The following is a 19,160-nucleotide window of genomic DNA, read 5'->3' as shown; positions in this document are numbered from 1 at the left end:
TAGGTGTCGTCTTCCGCATTGGGGACATTCAGGTTTCTCTAGACGATTATTGCCCACACTAGCTACCGAAGTAGCTCGGGAGCCCGTCGATGGTTTTGCTCTGATGGAAATTCCCGCAGTCGTCCTCGACTTATTAGTGTCCTCCTTGAACTTCTTTACAGCTGAGAACGGAGCTTTACCCGTCGATCTTTTACGATAGTCTCTAGCTTCAAATTCAGCCTTCTTCTTCTCCTTTCCAAGTTCTTCCGCCTTGCAGGCTCGTTCGACTAGTGTTACGAATTCTTTTATTTCCAAAATACCCATTAGTAGCTTTAAATCTTCATTCAATCCTTCTTCGAATCTTTTGCACATAGCAACCTCATCAGCTACACACTCCCGGGCATACCTACTGAGTCTCACGAATTCATGTTCGTATTCAGATACTGTCATACGGCCTTGCTTGAGTTCCAAGAATTCCTTACGCTTTTGATCAATGAACCGTTGGCTAATATATTTCTTTCGAAATTCCGTCTGAAAGAAGTCCCAAGTTACTCGTTCGTTCGGGACTATGGAAATCAAGGTCCTCCACCAATAGTAGGCTGAGTCTCGCAACAAAGATACAGCACACTTTAGACATTCATCAGGTGTGCATGACAGTTCATCGAACACCCGAACGGTGTTATCAAGCCAGAACTCGGCCCTTTCAGCATCATCAGTAACTATGGCCCTGAACTCCTCAGCCCCGCGCTTCCTAATCAAGTCTACAGGTGGCTTACTCAGCCTCACAGGATCAGTAACTGATGGCATTACTGGCTCCGGGGGTGGATTATTCAAATTCGGGAATTGTTGGACAGCCGGATTGGTTCGGGCATACTGCGCGACCCACTCATTCATCATGGTAAAGAAGGCTTGTTTAGCCCCCTCACCTTGATTATTCGCAGATGACTGAGGTTCAATAGGCGGTGTCCCTTGTGCAGGAGCAGCCGCTACACTTTCAACGTCATCCGCTAAGATTCTTTCTACACCGGGATCCATTTACTAATCAAAACATAAATTTTAACCGTCAGAAGTCATCACACAGTTAAACATTAACATTCGGCATGTATAGCTAGACTCATACGTGCTATGGTAGTCCTAGAACCGACTAAACCATAGCTCTGATACCAATCAAATGTAACACCCCGAACCCGAGGCCGTCGCCGGAGTCGAACACGAGGTGTTAACAGACTTCAAACCACTTATTAAAATTTTTCCAGACAAGCTGTCAATCTGCGTACTAGTCGCTTTAAAAATCATATCTTGAGCTCTGGAACTCAAAATCCAGTTCCGTGAATTTTCCCTGAAACTAGACTCATATTCCCATCTACATATTTTTTTCTAGAATTTTTGGTCGGGCCAATTAGTACAGTTTATTAGTCAAAGTCTCCCATGTTACTGGGGTCGACTACACTGACCTTTGCGCATTACGACCTGGATATCTCCCTGTACAGAACTTCCATACTGATGCCGTTTGTTTCTATAGAAACTAGACTCAGAGAGGAATCTATACATATATGGTATGACTCCTAATTATCTCTGGTTAATTTATAATGAATTTCCAAAGTCGGAGCAGGGAATCCAGAAACCGTTCTGGCCCTGTCCCACGAGAACCTGATTATCTCTTAACATACTGTCCATATGATCCTTTCGTTACTTCTATATGAAAATAGACTCATCGAACTTCGATTACATAATTTATTCATCAATTAATTCCACTCCTACTATTTTTAGTGATTTTTCAATCTCATGTCACTGCTGCTGCCAGCATCTGTTACGAAAGCAACTATGCCCACTTCGTGTTTACTCCTTGATCTAACTAATAATTCATCATGCATATCACAAATTATGATCATGACTAACCATGCCAAAGGCTAATCATTGTCAAACTTCCCCCTACTACACTATTGCCATATCATGAATTTTAACACCAAAATAATCAACCATGACGTATGGCATAAAAAGGTCGAATTATCAAGATTTGCGACCTAACGTTATGAATCCAAACCCAACCGAACATTTATGCCATTTTCGCATGGCTAAAAGATTACATACCAAAGTTCAAACACAACATAATAGCCTATACATGCCGAAATGTTCTCCTAAGCCAACTAAGAAGAAAGTACCAAAACTTGCTATCCGGTGTGATGACTTCGATGACGGCCCGACCACGCAAAAGGAGATGAGTCCAAGAAACCTAGAATAGGTGACAAGGAAACACCGAGTGAGTTTATAACTCAGTAAGTCATAAGCAATACACTACCATCCATTAATAACATTATCACAAGAGGAAACAAAATGGAACGAGGCTAGTTACTCCATCCATACCGAACCATACCATAGTTCCTCCGACCTATCGGTTCAATCTCATACCAAATCATGCATTCACATTCCATATACTCATCAATAGAATATTCGAGGCATTTTCATAAATCATTTTATTTTCGTTACAATCATACAACTAAACGGCCTTTCACCCATTCCACGATAAATCTTATGTACGTGACTTCAAGTATATTTGTCACATAGGTTCAACTTACCAAGCTCAACTCCAAATATAAACATAGCACCTATTAGCCATGAACTCAAGATACTTACCCGATCCGCTATCCGTGATCGACTCAATAGTGTCGCACACTTAGTGTCCATAATGATTCAAGAATATTTATTAAGTCCGCACACTCAGTGCTATATAATCAACTCGCACACTTAGTGCTACATAATCATACTCGCACACTTAGTGCTACATAGTCAACTCGCACACTTAGTGCTACATAGTCAAACTCGCACACTTAGTGCTACATATTCAATTCGCACACTTAGTGCTGCACAATTTAAACCCGCACACTTAGCGCCAATCTCATGGTCATAAATGTTTATACCCGCACATTTAGTGCCGAGATCAACAACTCAATACATCTCACCTCTTTTCTTTTCATTCAACACTTTCATCACCACATACGTACATGCATATATATATTTATTCATTCCATTCAGCATCATTACATAAACGTTATGACCATTTGAATTAATACCAACTATATGCTTAATGACTTACTTTATGTTGGGTAAGACGGTTCCAACTCGGCTACTCGATGATCTTTTCTTTGCCTTTGCTTGATTCTCTCCCTTTGATGTCTTGATCTATAATAAACACATTTAGTAGTTTAATTTTCTTGCTGGATACTTATGTATAATTTAACGGTTTTCACTCCATTTCACAATTATCCTTGTTCAAAATATCAAAACCTTAACCATATTCGATTAATGCTTCAAGGCCGAATGCATTATCGCTATTATGGTAACCTAGTCTTGAGTATTTTTGATTCTAATATACAACATCATGAATCAACTCAACCTTATAAGCCAATATTACTCCCTTAATCGGTTATCAAGAGTTAACAAAAATAGTATCACAAACATATACACCTATATGGCCGAATATACCAAATTAAATTTGACCTTACGTATGTGATTACCTATAGTTAATATACATCAAATTTCATACATTTAACCCTTAATTTCCACCACATAACAAGCATAAATCGGGTTTATGGATATACCATGGCCGATTCAATCTAATCACTTCCAAAATCATCAACCATTTTCAATGCATATAACATATATAAACATGAATAAGTTTCATATAATCTCTTAACACATTAACTTCTTCCATCAACAACCTTTTGTTTCTTTATCCATCAAAACTTAAAGGAAATAATCAAATTCCTTCTTTAATAGCCATAGCCGAATGGTCCATCCATCCATCAAAGTTTTTTAAAAAGAATTAGCATGGTCTAAGTAAGAACCATGATAATTAACCTAAAACAAGCTAAAATTTCACAACTTTAACACAATATACTAACCTTATTAAACATTCAAATGGCCGAAAGTTCTTTGCCCCTATTCCTTCCTTCAATTCGGCCAAGAAGACAAGAATGAAGCCCCTTTTTTTTTCATCACATTTTCATTCTTTTCTTTTATTTATTAAATCCCATAACCCAATATCAATTTCAACAAATATTTTGCCCATCATCAACCCACCTTGGCCGGCCACTATAAGGAAAATTGGGCAATTTGACATGCAAGTCCACCTTTGTGTTGACATGCACTAATAAGCCCCTTTAAAATTAACCTATCATTTTTCACCATGTCTCATGTTGATCCCTATTTAATAATTCCTCATGCAATTGGCAAAATTAAGGCATGAAACTTCCACATATGCATGTACACACATAATAAACATAGAATATAACAATTAATTATCTTCATAACTCGGTTTTGTGGTCCCGAAACCACTTCCCGACTAGGGTAAATTTTGGGCTGTTACAACTCTCCCCCACTTAAGAAATTTTCGTCCCCGAAAATCTTACCGGTAAATAGGTTTGGGTATCGTTCTTTCATCGAGCTCTCGGTTTCCCAAGTAGCTTCCTCGATCCCATGTTTGAGCCATAACACCTTCACTAACGGAACCCTTTTGTTTCGCAACTCCTTCACTTCACGAGCTAGGATACGTATCGGTTCTTCTTCATAACTCATATCGGCTTGAATTTCAACCTCTGATGGGCTAATTATATGCGATGGATCAGATCGATAGCGTCGAAGCATCGAAACATGAAAGACATCGTGAATCTTTTCAAGCTCAGGGGGCAAAATCAATCTATACGCAACTGGCCCCACTCGTTCGGAGATTTCGTACGGCCCAATGAATCTCGGGCTCAACTTGCCCTTACGGCCAAACCTAAGTACCTTTTTCCAAGGCGAAACTTTAAGGAACACTTTATCCCCCACCTGATATTCAATGTCCTTTCGTTTCAGATCCGCATACGATTTCTGACGATCTGTGGCTGCCTTCAGACTTTCGCGGATTACCTTTACTTTCTGTTCGGCATCTTTAATCAAATCAACTCCGAAAACTTTACTTTCACCGAGCTCGGTCCAAAACAATGGTGTACGGCATTTACGACCGTACAAAGCCTCGTAAGGTGCCATCTTAATACTTGATTGAAAACTATTGTTGTAAGCGAATTCAATCAAAGGTACATACCGTTCCCATGAACCACTAAACTCAAGGATGCAGCATCTCAGCATATCCTCGAGTATCTGAATTATCCGCTCGGATTGACCATCGGTTTGGGGATGAAAAGCGGTGCTAAAATGCAGCTTGGTACCCAAAGCTTCTTGCAATTTCTTCCAAAATCGCGAGGTGAATCTCGGATCTCTATCCGACACGATAGAAATAGGTACTCCATGTAATCTCACAATCTGAGAATCATACAATTCGGCTAGTTTATCCAATGAAAAATCCGTACATACAGGGATAAAGTGAGCCGACTTAGTCAGTCTATCGACAACAACCCAAATCGCATCTTTCTTACTCGTCGACAATGGTAACCCAGATACAAAATCCATCGTGACTCGATCCCATTTCCATTCAGGTATCATGATTGGTGAAGTAATCCCGAAGGCACTTGATGTTCCGCTTTCACTTGTTGACATATTAAACACCTTAAAACAAATTCCGAAATGTCTCTTTCATGCCCGGCCACCAAAATTGACGTTTCAGATCGTTGTACATTTTAGTACTACCGGGTGGATAGACATTCGGCCACTATGAGCCTCATTCAAATCATCGAAATAAGTTCCGAATTCCTTGGAACACACAAACGACTTCTGAACCTCAAACAATCATCATCATCCATTTGAAACTCCGATTCCTTGTTCGGAACACACTCAGCCCGTTTTGCAACCAATTCATCATCAACTTTCTGGGCTTCACGAATTTGATGAATCAATAATGGTTTGGCTTTTAATTCAGCTACTAACACATTGTCAGGGTAGAACAGACAAGTGCACATTCATCGCTCGTAAAGCAAACAGCGATTTCCGGCTTAAGGCGTCCGCAACCACATTAGCCTTTCCCGGGTGGTAATCAATGGCAAGCTCGTAATCTTTCAACAACTCAAGCCAACGTCTTTGTCGCAATTTAGGTCTCTTTGAGTCATCAAATATTTGAGACTTTTGTGATCCGAAAATACATGGCACTTTTCGCCAAACAAATAATGTCGCCATATTTTCAAAGCAAATACGATGGCGGTAGCTCGAGATCATGGGTGGGATAATTTCTCTCGTGTGGCTTAATTGTCTCGACGCATAGGCCACAACTCGACCTTCTTGCATCAATACGCAACCCAACCCGAGTAGGGATGCGTCACTATAAATGACAAACTCTTTGCCTGATTCGGGTTGCACTAAAATTGGAGCTTCAGTCAAATGAGTTTTCAGTTGATCGAAGCCTTTCTGACATTTCTCCGTCCATTCGAACTTAGCATCCTTTTGAAGTAGCTTCGTCATTGGTGTGGCTATCATCGAGAAACCTTTGACAAATCGTCGGTAATAACCGGCGAGTCCCAAAAAGCTCCGAACCTCAGTAATATTTCTCGGAGGTTTCCAGTTAAGTATGGCTGAGATTTTGTTCGGGTCAACTCGAATACCCGATGCGGATACCACATGACCCAAGAAGCTAACCTCTCTTAACCAGAACTCACACTTACTGAACTTAGCATATAACTTCTTATCCCGCAAAACTTGCAACATTAATCTCAAGTGTTCAGCATGTTCGATCTCATCTCTTGAATAGACCAAGATGTCATCAATGAACACAACTACGAACCGATCCAAATATGGTCTGAAGATCCGATTCATCAAATCCATAAATACTGCAGGGGCATTAGTGAGCCCAAACGGCATCACTAAGAACTGTAGTGACCGTACCTCGTTCTGAAAGCAGTTTTGGGTATGTCCGAATCTCGAATTCGCAACTGATAATAGCCCGATCTCAAATCTATTTTTGAGAACACTGAGGCTCCCTTCAGTTGGTCGAACAAATCATCGATGCGCGGCAACGGATATTTGTTCTTTATCGTCACTTTGTTCAGTTGACGATAGTCAATGCACAACCTCATGGTTCCGTCCTTCTTTTTCACGAACAATACTGGTGCACCCCAAGGTGAGAAACTTGGTCGAGCGAAACCTCTATCCGTCAATTCTTGCAACTGAGCTTTCAACTCTTTTAACTCGGTTAGTGCCATACGATACGGAGCTATCGAAATTGGCGTAGTTCCAGGTACAAGCTCAATACCAAACTCTATCTCCCGAACAGGTGGCAAACCCGGTAACTCTTCAGGAAAAACATCCGGGTATTCACAAACCACCGGCACAGATTCGGGTTTCTTTTCTAACTCTTTGTCATCAAGTACATACGCAAGGTATGCTTCGCACCCTTTTCTCACATATTTCTGGGCCAACATTGCTGATATTACACTGGCAACCCCCTTAAGTCCGCAGACTCAACTCGGATTATCTCGTTATTTGCGCACCTCAAATCAATAGTCTTGCTTTTGCAATTCACAACCGCATCATGCGCGGTCAACCAATCCAAACCAAGAATAACATCAAATTCGTCAAACGGCAAAAGCATCAAATCGACCGGAAAACAGGATTCTCGGATTATTAGAGGGCATCTCTTACACACTTTATCAACAAATACGCATTGACCCAAAGGGTTTGACACTCGAATTACGAACTCAGTAGACTCAACAGGTAGAGTCTTACTGGATGCTAAGGTTTCGCATACATATGAATGAGTAGAGCCAGGGTCAATCAATGCAATCACATTAGTATCAAAGAGAGTGAAGGTACCAGTGATGACGTCAGGGGAGGATGCCTCCTCTCGTGCGCGGATGGATAAGCTCTAGCAGGAGTACGGTTCTCGGCTCGAACAGCCGTATCAGAGGCCCCTCTCTGACTACCACCCCTACCTCCCAAAATTCTCGGTGGTCTACCTCTAGTTGTCACTCCACTAGGTCTTGCACCTTGAATCTTATTCTTCTCATCAAGCTCCGTGCAATCTCTAATGAAGTGGTCCTTCGAACCGCATCCGTAACAGGCCCTGTTAGTAGACTTACCCCAACATTCACCTAGGTGTCGTCTTCCGCATTGGGGACATTCAGGTTTCTCTAGACGATTATTGCCCACACTAGCTACCGAAGTAGCTCGGGAGCCCGTCGATGGTTTTGCTCTGATGGAAATTCCCGCAGTCGTCCTCGACTTATTAGTGTCCTCCTTGAACTTCTTTACAGCTGGGAACGGAGCTTTACCCGTCGATCTTTTACGATCGTCTCTAGCTTCAAATTCAGCCTTCTTCTTCTCCTTTCCAAGTTCTTCCGCCTTACAGGCTCGTTCGACTAGTGTTACGAATTCTTTTATTTCCAAAATACCCATTAGTAGCTTTAAATCTTCATTCAATCCTTCTTCGAATCTTTTGCACATAGCAACCTCATCAGCTACACACTCCCGGGCATACCTACTGAGTCTCACGAATTCATGTTCGTATTCAGATACTGTCATACGGCGTTGCTTGAGTTCCAAGAATTCCTTACGCTTTTGATCAATGAACCGTTGGCTAATATATTTCTTTCGAAATTCCGTCTGAAAGAAGTCCCAAGTTACTCGTTCGTTCGGGACTATGGAAATCAAGGTCCTCCACCAATAGTAGGCTGAGTCTCGCAACAAAGATACAGCACACTTTAGACATTCATCAGGTGTGCATGACAGTTCATCGAACACCCGAACGGTGTTATCAAGCCAGAACTCGGCCCTTTCAGCATCATCAGTAACTATGGCCCTGAACTCCTCAGCCCCGCGCTTCCTAATCAAGTCTACAGGTGGCTTACTCAGCCTCACAGGATCAGTAACTGATGGCATTACTGGCTCCGGGGGTGGATTATTCAAATTCGGGAATTGTTGGACAGCCGGATTGGTTCGGGCATACTGCGCGACCCACTCATTCATCATGGTAAAGAAGGCTTGTTTAGCCCCCTCACCTTGATTATTCGCAGTTGACTGAGGTTCAATAGGCGGTGTCCCTTGTGCAGGAGCAGCCGCTACACTTTCAACGCCATCCGCTAATATTCTTTCTACACCGGGATTCATTTACTAATCAAAACATAAATTTTAACCGTCAGAAGTCATCACACAGTTAAACATTAACATTCGGCATGTATAGCTAGACTCATACGTGCTATGGTAGTCCTAGAACCGACTAAACCATAGCTCTGATACCAATCAAATGTAACACCCCGAACCCGAGGCCGTCGCCGGAGTCGAACACGAGGTGTTAACAGACTTCAAACCACTTATTAAAATTTTTCCAGACAAGCTGTCAATCTGCGTACTAGTCGCTTTAAAAATCATATCTTGAGCTCTGGAACTCAAAATCCAGTTCCGTGAATTTTCCCTGAAACTAGACTCATATTCCCATCTACATATTGTTTCTAGAATTTTTGGTCGGGCCAATTAGTACAGTTTATTAGTCAAAGTCTCCCATGTTACTGGGGTCAACTACACTGACCTTTGCGCATTACGACCTGGATATCTCCCTGTACAGAACTTCCATACTGATGCCGTTTGTTTCTATAGAAACTAGACTCAGAGAGGAATCTATACATATATGGTATGACTCCTAATTATCTCTGGTTAATTTATAATGAATTTCCAAAGTCGGAGTAGGGAATCCAGAAACCGTTCTGGCCCTGTCCCACGAGAACCTGATTATCTCTTAACATACTGTCCATATGATCCTTTCGTTACTTCTATATGAAAATAGACTCATCGAACTTCGATGACATAATTTATTCATCAATTAATTCTACTCCTACTATTTTTAGTGATTTTTCAATCTCATGTCACTGCTGCTGCCAGCATCTGTTACGAAAGCAACTATGCCCACTTCGTGTTTACTCCTTGATCTAACTAATAATTCATCATGCATATCACAAATTATGATCATGACTAACCATGCCAAAGGCTAATCATTTTCAAACTTCCCCCTACTACACTATTGCCATATCATGAATTTTAACACCAAAATAATCAACCATGACGTATGGCATAAAAAGGTCGAATTATCAAGATTTGCGGCCTAACGTTATGAATCCAAACCCAACCGAACATTTATGCCATTTTCGCATGGCTAAAAGATTACATACCAAAGTTCAAACACAACATAATAGCCTATACATGCCGAAATGTTCTCCTAAGCCAACTAAGAAGAAAGTACCAAAACTTGCTATCCGGTGTGATGACTTCGATGACGGCCCGACCACGCAAAAGGAGATGAGTCCAAGAAACCTAGAATAGGTGACAAGGAAACACCAAGTGAGTTTATAACTCAGTAAGTCATAAGCAATACACTACCATCCATTAATAACATTATCACAAGAGGAAACAAAATGGAACGAGGCTAGTTACTCCATCCATACCGAACTATACCATAGTTCCTCCGACCTATCGGTTCAATCTCATACCAAATCATGCATTCACATTCCATATACTCATCAATAGAATATTCGAGGCATTTTCATAAATCATTTTATTTTCGTTACAATCATACAACTAAACGGCCTTTCACCCATTCCACGATAAATCTTATGTACGTGACTTCAAGTATATTTGTCACATAGGTTCAACTTACCAAGCTCAACTCCAAATATAAACATAGCACCTATTAGCCATGAACTCAAGATACTTACCCGATTCGCTATCCGTGATCGACTCAATAGTGTCGCACACTTAGTGTCCATAATGATTCAAGAATATTTATTAAGTCCGCACACTCAGTGCTATATAATCAACTCGCACACTTACTGCTACATAATCATACTCGCACACTTAGTGCTACATAGTCAACTCGCACACTTAGTGCTACATAGTCAAACTCGCACACTTAGTGCTACATATTCAATTCGCACACTTAGTGCTGCACAATTTAAACCCGCACACTTAGCGCCAATCTCATGGTCATAAATGTTTATACCCGCACATTTAGTGCCGAGATCAACAACTCAATACATCTCACCTCTTTTCTTTTCATTCAACACTTTCATCACCACATACGTACATGCATATACATATATTTATTCATTCCATTCAGCATCATTACATAAACGTTATGACCATTTGAATTAATACCAACTATATGCTTAATGACTTACTTTATGTTGGGTAAGACGGTTCCAACTCGGCTACTAGATGATCTTTTCTTTGCCTTTGCTTGATTCTCTCCCTTTGATGTCTTGATCTATAATAAACACATTTAGTAGTTTAATTTTCATGCTAGATACTTATGTATAATTTAACGGTTTTCACTCCATTTCACAATTATCCTTGTTCAAAATATCAAAACCTTAACCATATTCGATTAATGCTTCAAGGCCGAATGCATTATCGCTATTATGGTAACCTAGTCTTGAGTATTTTTGATTCTAATATACAACATCATGAATCAACTCAACCTTATAAGCCAATATTACTCCCTTAATCGGTTATCAAGAGTTAACAAAAATAGTATCACAAACATATACACCTATATGGCCGAATATACCAAATTAAATTTGACCTTACGTATGTGATTACCTATAGTTAATATACATCAAATTTCATACATTTAACCCTTAATTTCCACCACATAACAAGCATAAATCGGGTTTATGGATATACCATGGCCGATTCAATCTAATCACTTCCAAAATCATCAACCATTTTCAATGCATATAACATATATAAACATGAATAAGTTTCATATAATCTCTTAACACATTAACTTCTTCCATCAACAACCTTTTGTTTCTTTATCCATCAAAACTTAAAGGAAATAATCAAATTCCTTCTTTAATAGCCATAGCCGAATGGTCCATCCATCCATCAAAGTTTTTTAAAAAGAATTAGCATGGTCTAAGTAAGAACCATGATAATTAACCTAAAACAAGCTAAAATTTCACAACTTTAACACAATATACTAACCTTATTAAACATTCAAATGGCCGAAAGTTCTTTGCCCCTATTCCTTCCTTCAATTCGGCCAAGAAGACAAGAATGAAGCCCCTTTTTTTTTCATCACATTTTCATTCTTTTCTTTTATTTATTAAATCCCATAACCCAATATCAATTTCAACAAATATTTTGCCCATCATCAACCCACCTTGGCCGGCCACTATAAGGAAAATTGGGCAATTTGACATGCAAGTCCACCTTTGTGTTGACATGCACTAATAAGCCCTTTAAAATTAACCTATCATTTTTCACCATGTCTCATATTGATCCCTATTTAATAATTCCTCATGCAATTGGAAAAATTAAGGCATGAAACTTTCACATATGCATGTACACACATAATAAACATAGAATATAACAATTAATTATCTTCATAACTCGATTTTATGGTCCCGAAACCACTTCCCGACTAGGGTAAATTTTGGGCTGTTACAAGCAAATGAAAATGCTAGACTGTATAAGGAAAAGACCAAACGATAGCATGATGACAGAATTATGCCAAGGTAGTTTGAACCAAGACAGCAAGTATTATTGTTTAATTCTAGACTAAAATTGTTTCCTGGTAAATTGAAATATCGCTGGTCAAGTCCTTTTCAAGTAGTTCAAGTATTCTCAAACGGAGCTATTAATATCAAAGACATGAAAATGGGTGTTGCATTCAAATTTAAAGGACAACGCTTGAAGCACTACTAGGGTGCTTATATGGAGTATGACAAGCAAAGCAGCGACATTCGAAATGCTTGAGTTAGAAATTTTGGATTTTATTTTATTTATTTACTTTAATTTAAATTAATTTTTTGTCTTTTTAGTTATTCTTGTTCATTGGTTATGTGTTAAACTTTTATTTCATTTATTATTTTTATACATCGGTGCAACATTTCAAAGGCAAGATAAAAGACCAAACTTCTTAATGTGTACTGGAAGGATGATTGCCATGGCATTACAGAGGAGCATTATGTTGTGACAAACTAGGTGATGAGGTGTTAAATTATCAAAGGTTGACCGAGTAGAAAAGTCCAAAGGAAAGATTCATTAAGCAGATTAACCTAATAATTTTTTTGGGGAGCCTTAGGAAGTCAGCTTATATTGTAAGGCTAAGTCATTTTAGTTTTTTCCCTAAGAATTTCTTACTTTTCTTCTTGCCACGTCACAAAATTCCCTAGCACATTTTATCTTCTCTAAAATTGTCATCATTAACCCTCTTATTTCCTTCTCCCCAACCATTCACATTTTACATTTCTCATAAAGCTTTCACCTTTACAGTTTCTTTATCTTCAACGTCTACTCCAATTTCTTTACACTACATCTCTTAAAGATTTCTCTTTATTTTTTCTTAATGGCTCGAGTCAAGAATGCTTCTAAAACCATCGAGTCATCGCGCACTAACGTTTCTCAATCAAAGATATTTTTCAACTCTACTGCGGCTGCAAGATACTCAAATAATATTCTAATGCGTCCTTTTTGTTTTAAGCAGGGATTCGTATTTAAGGATAAACCCTATATAGGGTATGACGAGTCTATATCGTATATAGTAAAACAACATGAGTGGACCATTTTCTATTTGTACCTAGAGGATGTTTTGGGCAGAGTTGTTAGGGAGTTCTATGCTGATGTGAACTCTCTTGATTCTCTTTTCATCTATGTGAGAGGCACCTTTGTACCATTTGATGAGGACCATATAAATGCCCAATTTGGCCTTAAAAAGGTACAAGCTAAACATATCGAGTTTGCGAATAACATCACAACTTAGGGCTTGACACAAGTTTTGAAAGATTTATGTGTCACGGACACAGAACGAATTGTATCTAGTCAGGAATGCTACACTATTGAAAGGGCTCCACTAAAACTGATTAGGAAAGTGTGGTATTATTTCTTGAAAAGTCAACTTATGCTATCTATGCACAATACCACCGTTTCTAGGTTAAGGATACTGTTGTTGCATTCTATTATTAAAGGAAGAACGATTAATGTGGGAAGAGTCATTTTTCAAGAAGTCCATTGTTGTACTGAGAAGAAATCAGAAAGTTTAAATTTTCCTTTTCTCATCATTGCATTGTGCAGACTGCTAATGTTTGTTTTACTGATGCAGATGATATTACCCCTAATATGGGTGGACTAACAAGGGTAATTTTTGTTAAGCTCTGAGGCATTGACTGTCTCGATAACTTGATCAGTTAATCGATGATCTCACGAAAATCGATAAGGAAGGAAAAAATGTAAACCCCCTGAAAAGGAAGATGAAGTACAAGGACAGTTCCCACAAGTCCACACGAAGAACTGAATAAGGTACCTACAATACAGCCCAAATTAGATAAGTTTTTTTTCTCTTTTCTTTTGATGATCATGCATTTCATTTCATCTTTTCCATGACATTTATCTATCCATAGCTATATATATGTATATATATATTTTGCATGTATATGCATTGAGGACAATGTATCCCTTAGGTTTGGGGTGTATTGTACATTTAGGTTGCACTTTATATAATATGAATGTTTTGCCACTGCATTGTAACCATCGAAGTATTTTTTTGTCTATAAGAAGTACAGTTTATACTTAGGATGTTCGATGATGAGTTTATATTTTTCGATATACTTAGAACATGTGACAGTGGATTGGGTGAATTTAGCTTAGGTTAAGATACTTGAAAATTAATTCCTAAAAATAGGATGTCTTAACTTAGTGTATTGTTTTTTTTGGGATATAGTATCTTATACTAAGCTTAGGGATTTTTAAAGCCAAGATTAGTTATATTGCCACAACATTATTTAATAACGAATAGTATGCATTCCAATGTTTAGAATTACCAACTAGGTCAGCATCACTTTGTTTACTCTATCGTACTATTGATTAGAAAGGTGAGTCTAAGCAAGAGTGTGTTTCATGAAAATAAAATTAGGTGCACTCCGTTGTATAAAATATGACTAAGTAGCTAAGGAGGTAATTGTATGCTCCATCCATCTTTTTAGTCAAAAGGTTGAACTTCATGTGTGATTTTCAGTTTAAGTTGTGACGTGATTGAGTACTCGACAATTCAATGTATGCTCCACTATGATTGCCAAGACAAAGAATTTCATGACATGCTAAATCCCCTAATAATAACAACAATAAGAATACTATTTTAAAATATAAAAAAACAAACGAAAGAAACAAAGAGAGAATAAATATGATTTAATATATTCTGAGTAGCCTTAAAGCAAGTAACTTTTGTTTAGGTAATAAATGAAATAAGTAAATTAGAAAATGGTTGCTATACGCCAAAAGAGAGAATACATGAGTACTTAGGAGATTCTGTGTTTAGGGAAAAAAATTGCACTGCCTTTGTTGAACAAGTCTTTGACACTCGAACGAGTTTTAGGCAAAAAGGAGATTGTTGAAACTGATGTACTTGTTCTTTGAATAGCTTGACAGTATGAGTTGGTCTAGTGCATTGGCAAAATGTTGGCATTCATGCATGCATGCATATTTTGCTTAAGGATAAGCAATAACTCAAGTTTAGGGGTGTGATAAATCTTGAAAATAGTTATATTTTATGTCTTTGAACCTAGTTAATTGCCTGTACTTACGTACATCTAGATGCATTTTAAGACATTTCATTAGTATTTTTAGCAATGCATTAGAACTTGGGCTGGGTTTAAATATTAGGTGCTTTTAATTGCTCGTGGAAGGGCTGTGTTTTATGGTATTGACAGGTGCAGGATGAGGAACAAGAAATACATGAGTGAAATTTTGTCGGGGCAAAAGGGTGCTCAGATTGCTAACTTGTATGCCATGGCAATGCCAGAAAGGTGTCTAGTCAGCATTCAGTGCATATTAGTTTCAGCCTAAATCTAGTTGTACCAGATAAATCTACTTAGAAAAGAGGAAAATATAAATCTTGGGGCTATTGGAATTATCTTGAAAAGAAAAAAAACAATTTAAAAAAAAAAGCAAATGAGGAAATCTTAGGGCGTAGAACTACAGGTAGAGATCTTTAGGAAAATTATAAGGTAGCAGCTGAATAGAGACAGGAAAAGGAAAGACGCATGACACCCCTCTCAGCCACCTCAAGACACTGCGTAGCTGAAGTGTGGATTGGACAAGCGAACGCAGTCTTCCCAACGTTCTTTCATTGTTTCTAATTTGTTCCTTCGTGAATTACAGTGATGAAAACGATGTTTGAGTTGAATGTTATTTGTCAACCTATGAGTTAAATCTCATAGGGTTGAGATTACTTTAATGAAACTTTAATTGTTTGTAATGGATACAGTGTAAATCTAAATTATTTTTATTGTTTCATTCAATTGTTTTATTCTTTAAAATGTATGTGAGAAATCCCTAGACATAGTTGACTATGCAACATACCCTTAAATTAATCTAAATTCTTAAAAGGTTAGATTAGTTAGACCGTGGTTGAATGATATGATCAAGTATTCGATAGATACTTGTAGTAGACTCTAGATATAGAGCAGTGTTCATATAGAAGGAAACAGTGCAAGTTACCATATTAAAGGCCCATAGACATAGGCAAGATAACTTGAGGTTTCTGCCTTCAAAAGAAGCAAGCCACTTTTGAACTCTTCTGAGCAGTAGGTTAAGTATGATTTTGCTGACGCATTACTGAAAGAAAAAGTATATTCTTAGTAATCCCGACCTTCCCACTCAAGATCGCATAACCCTTATATTTTGTCGTAGTATCTTTTCCATCGTATCCTTAGTTGTTTCTTTGTAAGTTACTTATTATCCATATAATCATTTTCATAATTGCAATTACATTTCTACTCTTACTTTGCCATAGCATTTCCAAGATCAAGAACAAAAGAAAATGGAATTAGAACGGGGAAATTTGAAAGTGGTCGAGTAGTCGATTCCATCCGATTGTCTTCGTCCGAGGTAAGTTCATAGTAATTAATTGTTGTTAAATCCATAGAGAAATGTCTTTAATTGTGCCAAATTGAATTATTTTAATTATATATGTGTATGTCGAATTGATTTAAGTATGGGAGAAGTGATTATGAGCTTGAATCGATGGATTTATGATGTCTAAAAGCGCTGTACGAACCATAGGAATAATGAGGATATATATATGTCATGACATAAAATTCTGATATGAGTTATCGTGAAGACCACGTCTAAGACATTGGCATCGATTTGAGATTTACGTGTAAGACCCTGTCTGGGACAGTGGCATCAATGTTTGATTACATGTAAGACCACGTTTGGGACGTTGGCATTGTACAAGCTTTCCAAGTTATTCGAATATCCTTATTGAATCTAAATCGTTCAACGAGCAATATTGAGCAATGAATGATTATGCAATAAATGTATCCGATTCAGGTATGTTAGGTTTGTTAATATAATTCAGAAATGAAAAGTGAGTATGATTTAAATGACTATATTGAATTACATGACAATGTATGATGCCCATGTAAGTGAATATATATATTTGAAATGGTTGGTATTAGGCTTATTTGAATTGAATTGTTAACAATCTCAAAATGATTTATTTTCTATGACTTACTAAGCTTTTTTTAAGCTTACTTTGTGTGTTCACTCGGTGTTTTATAGATTTTGGAAGCTAGTTACGAGCTCGGGGATCGTCGAGGAAATCCATCACACTACTGAACACTATTTTGGTATTTTGAAAGCTTGAAACTTAGAACATGTGGCATGTACAGGCTAGCACTTGTTTTGGTTGGTCTTGAAATTTGTATATATTTAGCCATGCGAAAATGGCTCAATCTTTATACTAATGATCTAATGTTTAAGTAATTTTGGTCATGATACATGCGTGTAGTAATCTTGATATATAAATGTGTTTTGAATGCTAATGATGTTCATGTTAATGCATTTTCGGTCATGGTATAGATTATGTGGCATATGATTTGTTCACTTTGGTATTTGCTTATTACTTGAGCTTATTATGGAAAAAAATGTCCCATTGTATATATGCTTGTGATGTTTTGAAATATAATTCGGTATTGGACAATGAATAGCTTGGTCTATATTCGGCTATGAAAATAGCTCACTTTAAAGGTGTGTTTATGGTATATGAAACGTAGGTTAAATTATGGTTATGTTATTTGGCAGTTTGGTTTGGTCTTATGAGTTTGAATTCAAGAATCGAATATATAAATAATGAAATGGTTGAACATATGTTATTTGGTTGATTTTTGTTTATGTGAATTTGGGATACTATTGATATGTTCATTGTGGCTTAGTTATTTTGATTTGGTTTGTGGTGTCAAATATATAGATATATTATATTTGAATGTTTAGTCATGTAAGTTCGGTTGTTAAATGATAAGTCTTGAATATGTTTCATGATTGTTTTAGTAATTGTTTTGGTACAGATCTAAATGGTAAGTGATGATTATGATTTAAGTATGTTTTGGGTAGCTTAAATGGATAGATTGAAAGTATCAAGTTAATGTGAAATTTTTTTAAAAAAATAGGTATGCGCATATGTGTACTTATAAATTCCGTTTTGATATGTGGTTTTTGCTTTTAAGGAAAGATGTGTATTATACATATACATATACATCCATAATATGTTAGGCCAAGTTGCATTGTTACTAAAGTTGCATATGAGATTGCATAATAATTATAGTAATTTAGTTCGAATGAATTTAGTGTTTACGTGTACAGAGGTTATACAAGGTTATGTTGATATTTAACTAATGAAATATATGCCATTAATATTAAGGTTATGTGGTTTGGACATTAAACTGTATTAAATACATGAAATTTTGTTTTGTTGCATATTAGTTAAATTCGATTATGCGGTTATATAGATTATATTAATAAGGTTGAAATTTGAAGCATAGTTTGTATATGTGTCATAAGTAATAAATCATGACAAGTTTTATCTGGTTACGTGTTCCACGTGTATAAAAATGATAAATGACTCCTGATTTGTATTTTGTCTGGTAATGCCTTGTAACCCTAACTTGGCGACGGATACGGGTTAGGTGTGTTACATTTGATTGGTATTAGAGTTACGGTTTAGTCGATTCTAGGAGTAACTTAGCGTGTGTGAGTCTAGCTATACATGCCATGCTTTTATAATAGTGTGATGATTCCTGACAATTAAATTGTGTTTTCGTATAGTTATAGATCCCGATCGAGCTGTAGCAGATGATGTAGAAAGTAATGCACCCGCTCCCCCTCAAGGGGCAGTGCAATCTGATTCTAGACCTATTACGAGTAGCCACAGGGGAGAGCCTAAACAAGCCTTTTTCTAAATGATGAACGAGTGGTTCACAGAGTTCGTT

The sequence above is a fragment of the Gossypium hirsutum genome, chromosome D01, assembly GCF_007990345.1.
Source record: "Gossypium hirsutum isolate 1008001.06 chromosome D01, Gossypium_hirsutum_v2.1, whole genome shotgun sequence".
NCBI classification, from domain to species: domain Eukaryota; kingdom Viridiplantae; phylum Streptophyta; class Magnoliopsida; order Malvales; family Malvaceae; genus Gossypium; species Gossypium hirsutum.
The sequence above is the reverse complement of the archived record's forward strand: the minus strand, read 5'-3'. Positions refer to the sequence as shown.